The 13,124-nt window shown below is 40.1% G+C and overlaps 1 long non-coding RNA gene across 1 annotated transcript in view; it reads right to left on the reverse strand.

Annotated features, from left to right (window-relative positions):
* The window catches only part of LOC117351452, a 33,866-nt gene that overhangs the window by 5,513 nt on the left and 15,229 nt on the right, over nt 1-13,124 (reverse strand). Inside the window, exon 2 of the long non-coding RNA XR_004537415.1 lies at nt 9,006-9,118. This is a non-coding gene — a long non-coding RNA (uncharacterized LOC117351452). The remainder of the gene's footprint in view (nt 1-9,005; nt 9,119-13,124) is intronic.

A 13,124-nucleotide genomic window follows, 5' to 3' on the forward strand; every position in this document is an offset into this window, starting at 1 on the left:
GCATTGAGGCTCATAGGTCAAAGATTAACAGAATGGTAGCCATGAGATGATTCTGCACATTTGGGTGAAACAAAGAAGGAATCTAACAGTAGGTAAGAGGAAAACTAGACCTGACTGTAAACAAGTACGAAGCTGGGCTAGAATCCAAGAAATATGTATTTACTTTGAATGATACACAGGCCGGTGCATGCAAGGGGGTATAATTTATTTTTCTAGATTGCAGACTCAGTCCATTCAAGTGAATTGGACTTAGGTATTGTACCATTAAGGTTAGATTGTTTGCAATTTATTCTGCCATTATAAGCTGCCAACAATTGAGCTGGTTCCCCCTAATCTTAAATGTCTTCAAACACACGTTGCTTATACCCCCTTTTGTCTCTCCATTTGAAGAAAGATGCTCTATGCCATAAACAAGTGAATTTTGATTCTTTTCTATATCTGAAATGCAGCAAGCTCTGAATATTTACCAAAGGGCATACACCACCCACCAGCAAACCTTATACCTTGGGCAGCTGCCAGTTGCCAGAAACCTCCTGTGCATGCCACTAGTTAGGAGAAAGAGATTGCAAACAAATGAAATTGCCTACAACAGTCTGGAGAAAGCTTCAGAGTAAAACCCTGGCTACTTCTATTTTTTTTTTTAAGCCAAGAGCCACTGATATGTGGTGCAAAAAAAATGTGGATTCCAGCAGATTTTCAGTAAACCAGAAATAAACAGAGAACAAGCTCAAGGACTTATGATTTCTCTCCTGCCGTAAAGTTCATGATATTCACTTTCATTCAAAATACAAGAGTATGTTAATGCTATCAAAAACAAAATATTAACAGTCTACGCTGCCTTAAAAGTTGCTTTATCTGGCACAAGCAACTCCAAAATTGCAGCTTACTCAAAACTAAACTAAAACTTAATTTTATAGACCAGGTCTTCAACCAAAAGGTGCTCGACTCGGTTTACAATAATATAAGTATAGTACATAAACATAGAAGAAGAATGTAATCTAGAATGACTTAGTTTCCAAAGTGTTTAGTACACAATAAAGTTTTCAGAACTTTCCAGAATAGGAGCCTAGACTTCTAAGTGAAAGCGGTAACTCATTCCAGAGCTCAGTTAGTTTGAAAATGAAGGAGTGGCTGAATCTCTTGAAAGGGGAGGAAATGTAAAGTTTTAATTTATGGGCTATTACAGGTAGTTGTCGACTTAGGATCTACATGACTTACGACTGTTTGACTTTACGACTACACCCAACCCTAGTCCAGTCGCTAATAGTAACATTGGCGAAGGGCCACTAATTTGGAAAAAAGATAATTGGCCGTTTTCCAGCTGCGGGAAAAACGGGCTTAGTACATGGGAAAAACCCACCTAAGAGTGCGCTAAAGCCACATTCTACCGCAACATTGCAAAAGATCCCATAGTGTGTATTTGCAAAAAGAGCATACACAGTAAATAGGCGGGGCTTCCACTTTCTCGCACAACTTTCAGAATACTATAAGTTACACACATTTCTACCACACTTAGGCACATGCTCTTATGCCTTTTCAGTTACACCTAAATGTCTCTCAAAACAAATACTCAGTTTCATAGGCGTCAGAATGGGGGAGGCCACAGGGACCACAGCCTCCCCCCAAATTGCCAGTCAATGGCTCTGCTCCCCCACACAGTCACAAAAACAAATAGACTCTGTTTGAAATAGTAAGCCATTGATCATAATGGAGAGGAAAACGGTCTCAGAAGTTGACTCGAGATCAACCCTATCTCAAAGATCTGAGAATTCTTGGTTCTAGGTTTCTATCATTGACCCTGAAAAACCTCCCATAAGTGTTTACTTAATCACCTTAATATTAACCAAACTTATAACTCATTGTGTTGAAAAATAACTTACGATTTTGCACAGCCAAGCCCAAATGGAAACCAGTTTCTTCAAGGGTCGAAATGATTTTAGGCTGCTTAGCATATGAATGAACTGATGCGTCTGCTTCACTGCCAGAGTCCTCCCTGATACTGTAATTTTAAATCTTCGGGCAGCCGCCGCGTAGCACCGCTGCAGAATGAAGACTTCCAGGGCAGGCCTGCTCATTGATACTGCACAGCAGCTGCTGGAAGATTTAAAATTACAGAGACTGGAGAAGGTAGATGGGGGAGTCGGAAGCTGGAGAGAGAGGTCATGCCGCAGGATCCTGCTGGGGCAAGGGCGGAGCTTCTGGTCCCCCAAACCAAAAAGCGTTCCACTGCCCATACTCAGTATCACTAGTATTCTATAAGGACAGTAGGTTCCTATGTTCCTTTATGGAATAGGCTGCTAAAAATCTGCCCTCTAGACACCTAAGGATTTTAGGAGTGCCATGGACCGTCAGAAGAACTAACAAATCAATTCTGGAAGAGATCATACTAACTATGTCACTCGAAGCCCAAATGATGAAGTTACAACCATCAGAAGAGAAAGAACACTGGAGAAGGACATCATGTTTTCAGAAAATCGAAGGGACCAGGTGAAGAAGGTGACCTGCAATCAGATGGCTGGACACATTGAAAACAACCATAGGGATGATGCTGGAGGACCTTTCCGGACTAGCACAAAACCGATTTCTTTTTAATTTGAGGTTGAGGGGTGGTAGACTCAAGAGCAATGTAAGGAAATTCTTCTTTACGGAGAGGGTGTTAGATGCCTGGAATGCACTCCCGAGGGAGGTGGTAGAGAGGAAAATGGTGACAGAGTTCAAAAGTGTGGGATGAACACAGAGGATGTCGAATCAGAAAAAATTAAGGCCATTATTAGGCAGACTTGCACAGTCTGTGTCCATATATGGCCATTTGGTTGAGGATGGGCTGGGGAGGGCTTTGATGGCTGGGATGGTTTAGATGGGCTGGAGTGAGCTTTGACGGAGACTTCAGTAGATGGCACCTAAGCACAGTACCGGGCAGAGCTTTGGGTTCTGGCTCAGAAATAACTAAGAAGAAGGAACATTTAAATTAAAATCAGTAATGTAAAGAGAGGTTAAGGGTCTTTATCTGCCATCATCTACTATGTTACTATGTAGATCTGCAATTCATCAAGTCGCTAGGGCTTGAGCACAAGTTGATGGCACCTAACAACAACACTTCTAAGCACCCTGTTAGAGAATTTTAAATAGCCAAATATTGCATTCAAAGAAATGCTTGTGAGAGGGACTCTGTAGAATCAAACGACAGTGGAGAAAAAGACCTCAGTGTCACGTTGGATATGGCTAAAAGCGTCAATCCTATGGACAATCAAACTTCAAATACAAATTTGAAGACGAAGACACATCCCTGGTCATAAAAAAAACTCCACCGTCTATAGTTCTTTACTAATGTCAAAAGGTTCAAAATATCAAATCATTTCAATAATCTTCTAAACAGTTTCAAAATATGGTAAAGAGTAGAAACAGGACTTATCTTCAACAGATGTCTCCTCAACACAGAGCCTCATAAGGAAAGGAGTGGAGATACCAAATTTTCTTATTGCAGAGATTGCGTTCACTTCTGGGATATTTTTAACGATTTCCCAACAGGGCCCCTGTTTCGCTAACAACGCTTCCTCAGGGGAACCGCTTAAAGTTGAGGTTAGCACTTCAAAATTCCTACAATTTTAAATATTATGACTATGAAATGATCAATTCACCCTCCATCTTTCCCTCCCACTCCTTTTTCTCCTCCACTCTAACTCTTCCCCAGGGCTGAGAAAGCACCAAGTTCCTGCAGGCCCAAGCAGCAAAAACCAAACTCCACGAATTGGATTTCCTTTCTAACTGTGGTTGGGGGGGGGGGGGGGGGGTTTCTGTATGTGATATATATCACATTTTAACTTAGTTCGTCACCTGTGTGCTCACCTTGGAGAATTTGGATCACAGACTATCTAGAACCATCTAATGTTTGCTTCCTGTTCTGCTCCACAGCAATATTATAACCTTTTCTGGAACAAAAACCGTCCAAATTCTTTGCTCGCAGTTCCAATAGCTACTTAAAAGAATGCTCGCTTATATACCGCCTGCAAATTTCTGAGTAATGAGCGGTAGGGCTCAACTTAACAAGGTTGGCATTGTTTTGTTTTGTTTTTTTGGCCTGCAGATGTGGGCTTTCAAAGTTTTTAATGAAATCAAGCCCAAAAAGAGCTCAATAAACAAATGACAATGTTTGCAGAAGAAGGGAACTCATTTCCTTTGATAGAGTGCAGGGAGTTTAAGCAGCGTGTGTTTATAATTACTGTCTGGTTCAGTTAGTGCGAAAGAATCTACTTGTTACACATTTATAAATAAACAAAATCGCTTTGCTTTTCGTCTTCTGCAGCAACGCTGGGCCGGTTTATTTTCCTTTCTTTCTTATTGGAATACAGAGCACTTACTCTAAACCTAAATTGTATTTTTGTCCAGCTTAACAGGGGGAGGGGGGGGGACAAGAAGGGATCTGTTTACAGAAGGGGGTTCGCCTTGTCGTCATTATTTTCACTCTGTGTTTCAAGAACACTATCGTTGGTTCAAAATCTTTTTTTTTTTTGGTGGCCAAAAAAAAAATCTGTTGTCCAGATTTCAAGACTTGGTCCTGGACCAAAAAAATCATTTTGCTTGGCAGTCTTTCTGCAAGTCAAGTTGCTACCGCCCTTCTCGTTCTAAACCCAAATCAAATTAACAGCCCTTGTGGCTTTGGCCACCACATAAGTGCAACTGTAAATAATTTATAAATGAAGCATTCTTCAAACCACCTGAATGGGTGTGGGCTAATGTAATATATAACTGTCAAGGAAAGCATAAATTAATTGAAGCCCATGTACTTTATTGCTTTTGAATGCTTCTTGGTAATGTGTGCTATGGGCTATATTAAGAGAAACCGGCGCATTCTCTGAAAGCTGCCTCAGGACTTTGTTGTTGCAATTTGTAGCAGAACACTACGCTCCAACAATCAGAATCTTGTAGTAATTCCCTCTACGCACAAAAATATCCTATGATTCCATCTGAAAGACCATTTTCTCAATCACGGCTCCTACACTATGGAACACCCTTCCCCTCCACATCTAGTTAGAACCCTCTTTACAAATATTCAGATCCAGAATCAAGTTTCAAGTTTATGTAATCTTTGATATACCATTTATCAAAAACATACCTAAACGGTTTACAAATATCAGAGTATTGTTAAAATAAAATAAAAACTTTAACAGAAGGTAAGAGTTTAAATACAATGTAAAAAATAAAAACAAAAAGGGAGGGAAAAATATGGGAGGGCAATGGCACATTAGGTTAGGGGTCACTTCAAAAGAAGCGTTTTAATTCGGAACTGCTGATTACAAGAATGCTGTTTGGGCTCGCAGAGATTAGGGTTAAATTGAAAAAGCATCTTTGAAAAGGAATGTTTTTAAATTACATTTGAATTTTTCCAGAGATGTTTCTTGTCTGAGATCTGACGGTAGGTTATTCCATAACGTGGGAGCAGTGACTGAGAAAATAGTTTTATGGGTAGAATCAATAAATAGTTCAAGAATGGTAGGAACAGAGAATAGGTTTTGGGTAGTGGAACGCAGATTCCAGGAAGGGGTATACGGAATAAGTAGTCTATCAATGAATGTTGGTGAATTGGATTGCTTGGTTTTAAATGTTAGCAGAAATATTTTATAGGTGATGCAGTGAGGAATGGGTAACCAGTGAGCTTTGCGTAAGAGGGGAGTCACATGATCAAATTTTTTTGCTTTGTAGATAAGCTTGACTGCAGTATTTTGTAATAGTTGTAACCGACAAATTTATTTTTGAGTAATTCCTTGATACAAGGCATTGCAGTAGTCTATGTTGGGAATGACAAGGGAGTGAATTAGAATATTAATGGAAGGGGGATCTAATAAAGAAAGAATAGAACGAATGAGTCTTAATTTGTGAAAGTATCTCTGAGTGACGTTGTTGATTTGGTGGTGAAAATTGAAATCATCTACTAGGTGCCATTTATAGAATCATGCCTAGTGGTACCTAAGTGATCTTAGGCGCTGGCAGGTGTTGAAACCTTAGGCATACTTCCATTTAGACCAGGGTTTTCTTGGCCTAAATGAATGTGCCCAAAATCTTCCCAGAATCCACATCACCTACTTTCTGGTAGTCGTCTCAAAGTAGACGCCTACCTCATAGTGGTATGCACCTACCGAGATAGGCACCTACTAGATTACTTTTTAAATAGTTTTTTAATTTTTTTTAATGGCACTTTCAATTAACAGTGATGATTGAGCTAATTAAAAATAATAATTTAAGTGCCTAGATCGGCTAGATGTGTTAACTTCAGGCACCTGGTGTAACCGCTTGCATGCTCTGATGCTGCTTGAGAGGGGTCGAGTGAGTCATTCTTTGCGTAAATCGAAGGGTTTTTTTTGCAGGTATGGGATCCTTATATTTACTCTCTGTCCCCTCGGGCCTGCAGTTTGATTCTTAATACTTTGCCTATTTGATTCCTGAGTGGTAAGGGGTTCACGGCCTTGGGGTGGCCTCCTCCCGGCTTTTCTCCGCCTCCACCCCCCCTTCTTTTTTTTTTTTTTTCTTTCTTTCTCCTCTTACTTTTTATTCTTTTCTCTTTTCTCTTTCTTCCTCAGGAGGTTTATTTTCTGATTCTTTGGGGCTCATCAGAGTCCAGGGCCCTGAATGTTATGCTTCTGCTTAGTGCCTGTTCTGTCCTCCCACCTTGGATGTACTGGATGGGTTTTTTTCTTTTTTTTAATCTTCTCTTTCTCTGTTCTTGTTGTTGGGGGAAGGGGGGTGGTGGGTTGGGAGATGGTGGGGGAGTTCTGGGGCTTAGGATATATTTGCTGTACGGCCTTTAGTGCATTCTTTGTTGTACTCATTGTCTTTTTTGCCTCTGATGTGCTCCGTCAACCACTTGTTTCCAGTACACATGTCAACCAGATTGCGGGTGATAAGCTCTGTACTTTTTCGTTTGTATGTTTGACCTTCTTTAATAAAAAACAGATTTATACTAACTTCAGGCGCCATTTATAGAATCTGGACCATAATGCTAGTATTCTAATAATCGGTGTGCATAACTGACTGCCACACCCCTGAGCCCTTGAGGTCCATGCCCCCTTGGAAATGCGCACTCTGGAATTCATGCATGCAACTTTTAGAATACCAACTGAGGACAATTATATACGTAATTACTAACTGGTGCCAATTAGCACTAATTAAGGCCAAATATAAACTATTATACACCAATTATCAGTTCATTAAATTACCCTTGCAACTGCATGTATTTTAGAACTTGTGCATGAAAATGTGTGTGCTAGTTGCAAATTTGGACATGCAACTTAGGAGGGAGGAGGAACTTGTTCTTTATTTTCGCAAAAGTGTTTACAAATACATCCTGGTCAGGCTGACTGCTTCATAAAGAAAATTAATGAAAGATGGGCACATCTAGGTTGAACAAGTCCACCACTACCACGACTACTTAGCATTTCTATAGCGCTGCCAGCCAAACATAGTGCTGTACTTTGTAAAGAAATTCTACTTTATGGAGAGGGTGGTGGATGCCTGGAATGCGCTCCCGAGAGAGGTGGTGGAGAGGAAAATGGTGACGGAGTTCAAAAAAGCATGGGATGAACACAGAGGATCTAGAATCATAAAATAATAGTAAATATTGAAGAACTAAGGCCAGTACTGGGCAGACTTACACGGTCTGTGTCTGTATATGGCCGTTTGGGGGAGGATGGGCTGGGGAGGGCTTCATGGCTGGGAGGATGTAGAAGGGCTGGAGTGAGCTTTGACGGAGACTTCAGCAGTTGGAACCTAAGAACAGAACCGGTCAGAGCTTTGGATTCTTGCCCAGAAATAGCTAAGAAGAAAAATAAATGAAAATGAATCAGGTTGGGCAGACTAGATGGACCATTCGGGTTTTTATCTGCCGTCATCTACTATGTTACTATGTAAGAGACAATCCCTGCTCGATAGAGCTTACAATCTAATTAAAAGGACAAATAGGGGTTCGGGAATTTTTCACAAATGGAATGATAAAAAAAGACATGGGTACTTCACAAGTGAGTGGGAATTAGGGATTAAAAGCAACCTCGAAAAAAAATGGGCTTTTAGCCTAGATTTGAATACTGCCAGAGATGGAGCTTGCCATACTGACTCATTCTGTTCCAGGCACATGGCGAAGAACCTAGAAGAGATAAGGTCCGGAGCTGGCAGTAGAAGAGAAGGGTACAGATAAGAGACACTCACCTGATGAGCAGAGTTCCCAGGAAGGAGTATAGAGAGAAATAAGAGAGGAGAGATACTGAGCAGCTGCAGAGTGAATACACTTGTAAGTCAATGAGAGGAGTTTGAACTGCATGCAGAAATGGAAAGAGAAGCAATGAAGTGACTTGAGGAGTGACACAGGCAGAATATAGGTCATGCAGCAGATATATGAATGGATTGAAGTTACGGTATATAAAATGATAGGTCAATTGAAGCAAGATTGAGGTCCCCAATTACTGTTGGCAAACGGCATGCCATAAGACACCACATGCCATTCTTCGATATTGAGTTTCAAGTTTATTCTAAATTTGATTAATCGCTTATTCAAAATTCTAAGCGATGTACAAACCAATAAAATTACAAATTTCTGGGGGAAATAAAATAAGCGAATAAAACTAACCTGACAAAACATATTGAACAAAAGGAAAAGATGGGGAAAGAAATACAAATTGTTGATAGTAAATAAGACACGTATGGGAAAAAAAACAATAGGAAGCTTTAATGCAGGAAATAAATCTCACAGTATACATAGACACACTAACAAACACACATGCATATTAAAATATTGTACATGTGACTGTATAGATTTATAAATTGAATGTTTTCCCAAAGAATGAAAACATCAATTTCCTATTGCTTTTCACTTCTGATGTGCGGACTCTGCTTCATAAAAGGCTTTGCAAATATTTGTCTGTAATATATTTACAGAGGTTATGTGGAAAGAAATGGCCAAGATTATCAGGGAGGAGCTAATTTCCATGGTAACATTCAATAATTCAAAATCTAATTACTTTTCTTTGGGAGAACAAGACATTCCGCCAAGGGAAATGGTGCTTTTTAAAACTGACTTTAGATCATTAGATTCCGTTCAGCCCTTTTGGATAGCGCATCAGAATCTCACCAGCTGAAAGACACAATAAAGATATATACAAATAATTATAGTGGAGAAAAATTAATCAAGACTGTAGAAATGGATTAATAATAATATTTGTTCAAGTACAAAGAAAGCACTCATGAAATACACTAGTCCGCATCACGGAAGGAGAAGAGAACAGAAAAAGTTAATAAGATCTTTTCTAAAAAATGCTATATATATATATATATGGATTTTGTGAGGAACTGCCCACATATATATTTTTAATTGTTGCAAAATCTTTTCTTTTTTGTTGATAATCATACTAATAAATATACCAGTTTTCCACAGACGTCTGTTTCTAGTTAATTAGAGAATGCTTATTCGCGTGAACTTTTTAGGCCCTCTTTTTACTAAGGTGCGCTAACCGATTAGCGCGTGCTAATCAATTTAGCTTGCGCTACATACTAATGTGTGCATGTTAGTCTATGGACACGTTAGCACTTAGCACGCACTAATCGGTTAGCGCACCTTAGTAAAAGCGGGGGTTAGTCAACATCATCGAACTTTCTTCTCCACAGCAACCTATTAATTAATTTGGCTCATGTGTAACCATACTCAAGAGAACAGCTATTTTTCTTGAAATCATAGAAAGGCACGCTTCAGGCAGACCCCAGGTAACGAGTTACATTTTTAAAGCTTTGCATGTAACTCAGAACTTGTAGATTTTCAGATTCTTGTTGCTTATCTCTACTCCCAGCTGACAAAAGGGCCGACTGTCCCTACTGGTGTTCCCTCTAAGGTACAGCACGCACAACCACACACTGTTCTTAATGTGGCCATGCATCATTCCTAAATCTGCTGCAGGAGAAGTGTAAGAGTCTAGGCCACTGGAAATGCTGCTCAGTGAAGTCAAATGAAGCTACCACTGCGTTCTTAAGTATGAGTCATTCTTAAGTCGGGCGTCTGTAACTCAAGGACTGGCTGTACTAGACTCACATAAGAGTTGTCATACTGGGACAGACCGAAGGTCCCTCAAGCCCAGTATCCTGTTTCCAACAGTGGCCAACCCAGGTCCCAAATACCTGGCAGAAACTCAAATAGCAGCAACATTCCAGAGCTGAGACTGTGATGTCATAATGCCTAATTCCACCAATGCCTAAGAGCCAACCGCATGAGTGATGTCACAAAGGCTTGATTATTCCTATACAAGCAGTCCCCGGGTTAAGAACGAGTTACGTTTTTAAGTCGGATTTATATGTAACTCAGAACTTGAAGATTTTAAAATTCTTGCTGCTTACCTCTGCTCTAAGCTGACAAAAGAGCCAACTGTCCCTACTGGTGTTCCCTCTAAGGTACAGCATGCACAGTCATACACTGTTCTTAATGTGGTTTGCATCATTCCTGAACCTGCCGCAGGAGCAGTGTAAGAGTCTACACCACTGGAAATGCTGCATCAGTGAAATCAAATGAAGCCACAACTGCGTTCTTAAGTACGAGTCATACTTAAGTCGGGCGTCTGTAACTCGGGAACTGCCTGTACTTAAATCAGAATTTCCTGTCCTATCGGTGGATTACCCAGTATTGCCACATTGCTTCATCATTTTGTACACGTCTCTTCTGAAATTGTCTTAGATATAATACTGTTACCAAAAGAGCAATTATTCAGTATTTTTAGGGAAAAAAAAAAAGATGTCAGATGTTCCTAATTTTTGCCCATATGTGGCAGAAAATTTGGTTTACTTAACAGAGAGAAAAGTTTCCTTCACAAATAACAAGTGAATACTAAAAAAGGCTTGCATTTCTGTGTGGAAGATGTCAGCAGTCAATGCAAATTAATGGAGTGGAACTGTATGGAAAAAGCACATGGACCTGGAAGAAAGTAGGAAAGGGATTCCATTGAGTCTGCAGGTGGCTGAATGTAAAACTGTGAAGTGGAATCCTGTAGAATCATCAGATAGGTCCATGTAAGTCTAAAAAAGCGGAATAGTGTGCAATTTGAAGGCGATTCTTTGAGGTGGAAGGCTGTGCAGTCTCCAAGTGGTTCTGTAGAGTCTTGAATGGGTTCCATGTAAAACTCTGATGTGGAATGCTTTGGAGTCCGCAGAAGTGTCCTGATATTCCAATATAAGTGCTGAAATAAGCATGATCCCTAATATTTTTATTGTATAGAAACCTAGAAAATGACAGCAAATAAAGGTCATGAAGTTAATATTCAAAAAGGGACTAGGAGACATGCAGTAGTAGATTTAAAACAAACCATAGAAATTATTTCTTCATTCAATGTGTACAGTAATTCAACTTTGGAATTTGTTGCCAGAGAATGTGATGAAAGCAGTTAGCCTAGCTGGGTTTTAAAAAGGTTTGAATACATTCCTAAAAGAAAAGTCCATAAGCCATTGTTAAGATGGACTTGTGAAAATCCACTGCTTATTCCTAGGATAAGCAGCTTAAAATCTGTTTTGCTCTTTAGGATCTTGCTAGGTACTTGTGACCTGGGTTGGCCACTGTTGGAAACAGGATACTGGGCTTAATGGACCTTTGGTCTGCCCAGGATGACATCTCTTATGTTCTTACCTGTCAAGTATAGGACAATCAAGCCATTGTGACATCACTGATGAGTTTGGCTCTTAGGTATTGGTGGAATGAGGCATTATGACATCATAATCTCAGTTCTAGAATGTTGCTGCTAGTTAGGTTTCTGCCATGTAATTGGGGCCTAGATTGGCCACTGTTGGAAACAGGATACTGAGCTTGATGGACCTTTGGTCTCTCCTAGTATGGCAACTCTTATGTTCTTATGTGGGGTTTAATTGATTAGGAGAGGCTGATCAAGCCAGCCACTGATATTCAGCAACATTTAACCTGCTAGGTTAGGTGTGGGCTGAGGGCAGATTCAGGGGTGAAATATCAACTTAGCTGGTTAGTGGCGATATTCAGTCTGCTAACTAGCTAAGTAAATGTACTATATAAAAATTAGGACAGCAAAATGTCTGTTCTATCTTTATGCACTGAGTTAACTGGGCACCAGTCTGAATGTCCAGGGTTAGCTCAGTCCACTGAAGAAGCTTGCTGAAATTGACTCTGATATGATCTATGCCAGTGGCTCATAAACCTGTCCTGGGGGACCCCCAGCCAGTCAGGTTTTCAAGATAGTCCTAATGAATATACATGAGGCAGATTTGCATATAATAGAAGTAGCAGGCATACAAAGTTGCCTCTTGCATATTAATTAGGGATATCTTGAAAACCCGACTGGTTAGGGGTCCCCCTAGGACAGGTTTAAGAACCAATGATCTATACAACTTGTCCATCATACTATCTACTATTTTTTTCCTCCTCTGAGCTAAATTAGATATGGATTAGGTATATTATATAAGAATGCAAGTAATTCATAGGAATGCCCCCAACCCCACTACATATGTCCCCAAAAACATGCGCCCTAGGATTTACCCATGGATCATTATACATAGAATTCAATCTGCATGAAAATCTTAATTAAGACCAATTTAACGCCAATAATCAGTCATTAGTAGCCAATTGCTGATTCTGATTGGCTCATTATTCAGTTAATATGAGCATGCAAATCAGCAATGCGCGCTGATTTGCATGCACAACTTCAGTCGCCATAAATAGACTCCAGGGAAAACATGGAGAGGGAATTAAATCTGGGACATGTCCCCTGCATTTTACAAAGGCTCTGCCAAACACGGTGTTTTTTGTAAAATACCTACAAGGGCATCCAGGATGCATGTGTACTTCCAGTGTGCTCAGAGGGAACAGAGATTTTTAAAAAGATTCACTTGGGAAAGACAAGCATACTGCTGTCCCCCAATCGCACATCCATGTACCTCCCCTTTCTTGCTATTTCAAATTCCCTCTCAAACCTTCATCCAAAGTGTTGCAGATACCCTAAACCATATTACAGTGTTGCAGATTCTCTTCCTGAACCCACAGCCAAAGTGTTCAAGACTCCTCAAGCTCTCATTGCAATGAAGACCCACTTTCCCGGTGAAAAGACCCATCCCCAGCACCAAATATTCTCAACTGCCTGGTC

The sequence above is a fragment of the Geotrypetes seraphini genome, chromosome 17 (assembly GCF_902459505.1).
Source record: "Geotrypetes seraphini chromosome 17, aGeoSer1.1, whole genome shotgun sequence".
In the NCBI taxonomy this organism is placed as follows: Eukaryota; Metazoa; Chordata; class Amphibia; order Gymnophiona; family Dermophiidae; genus Geotrypetes; species Geotrypetes seraphini.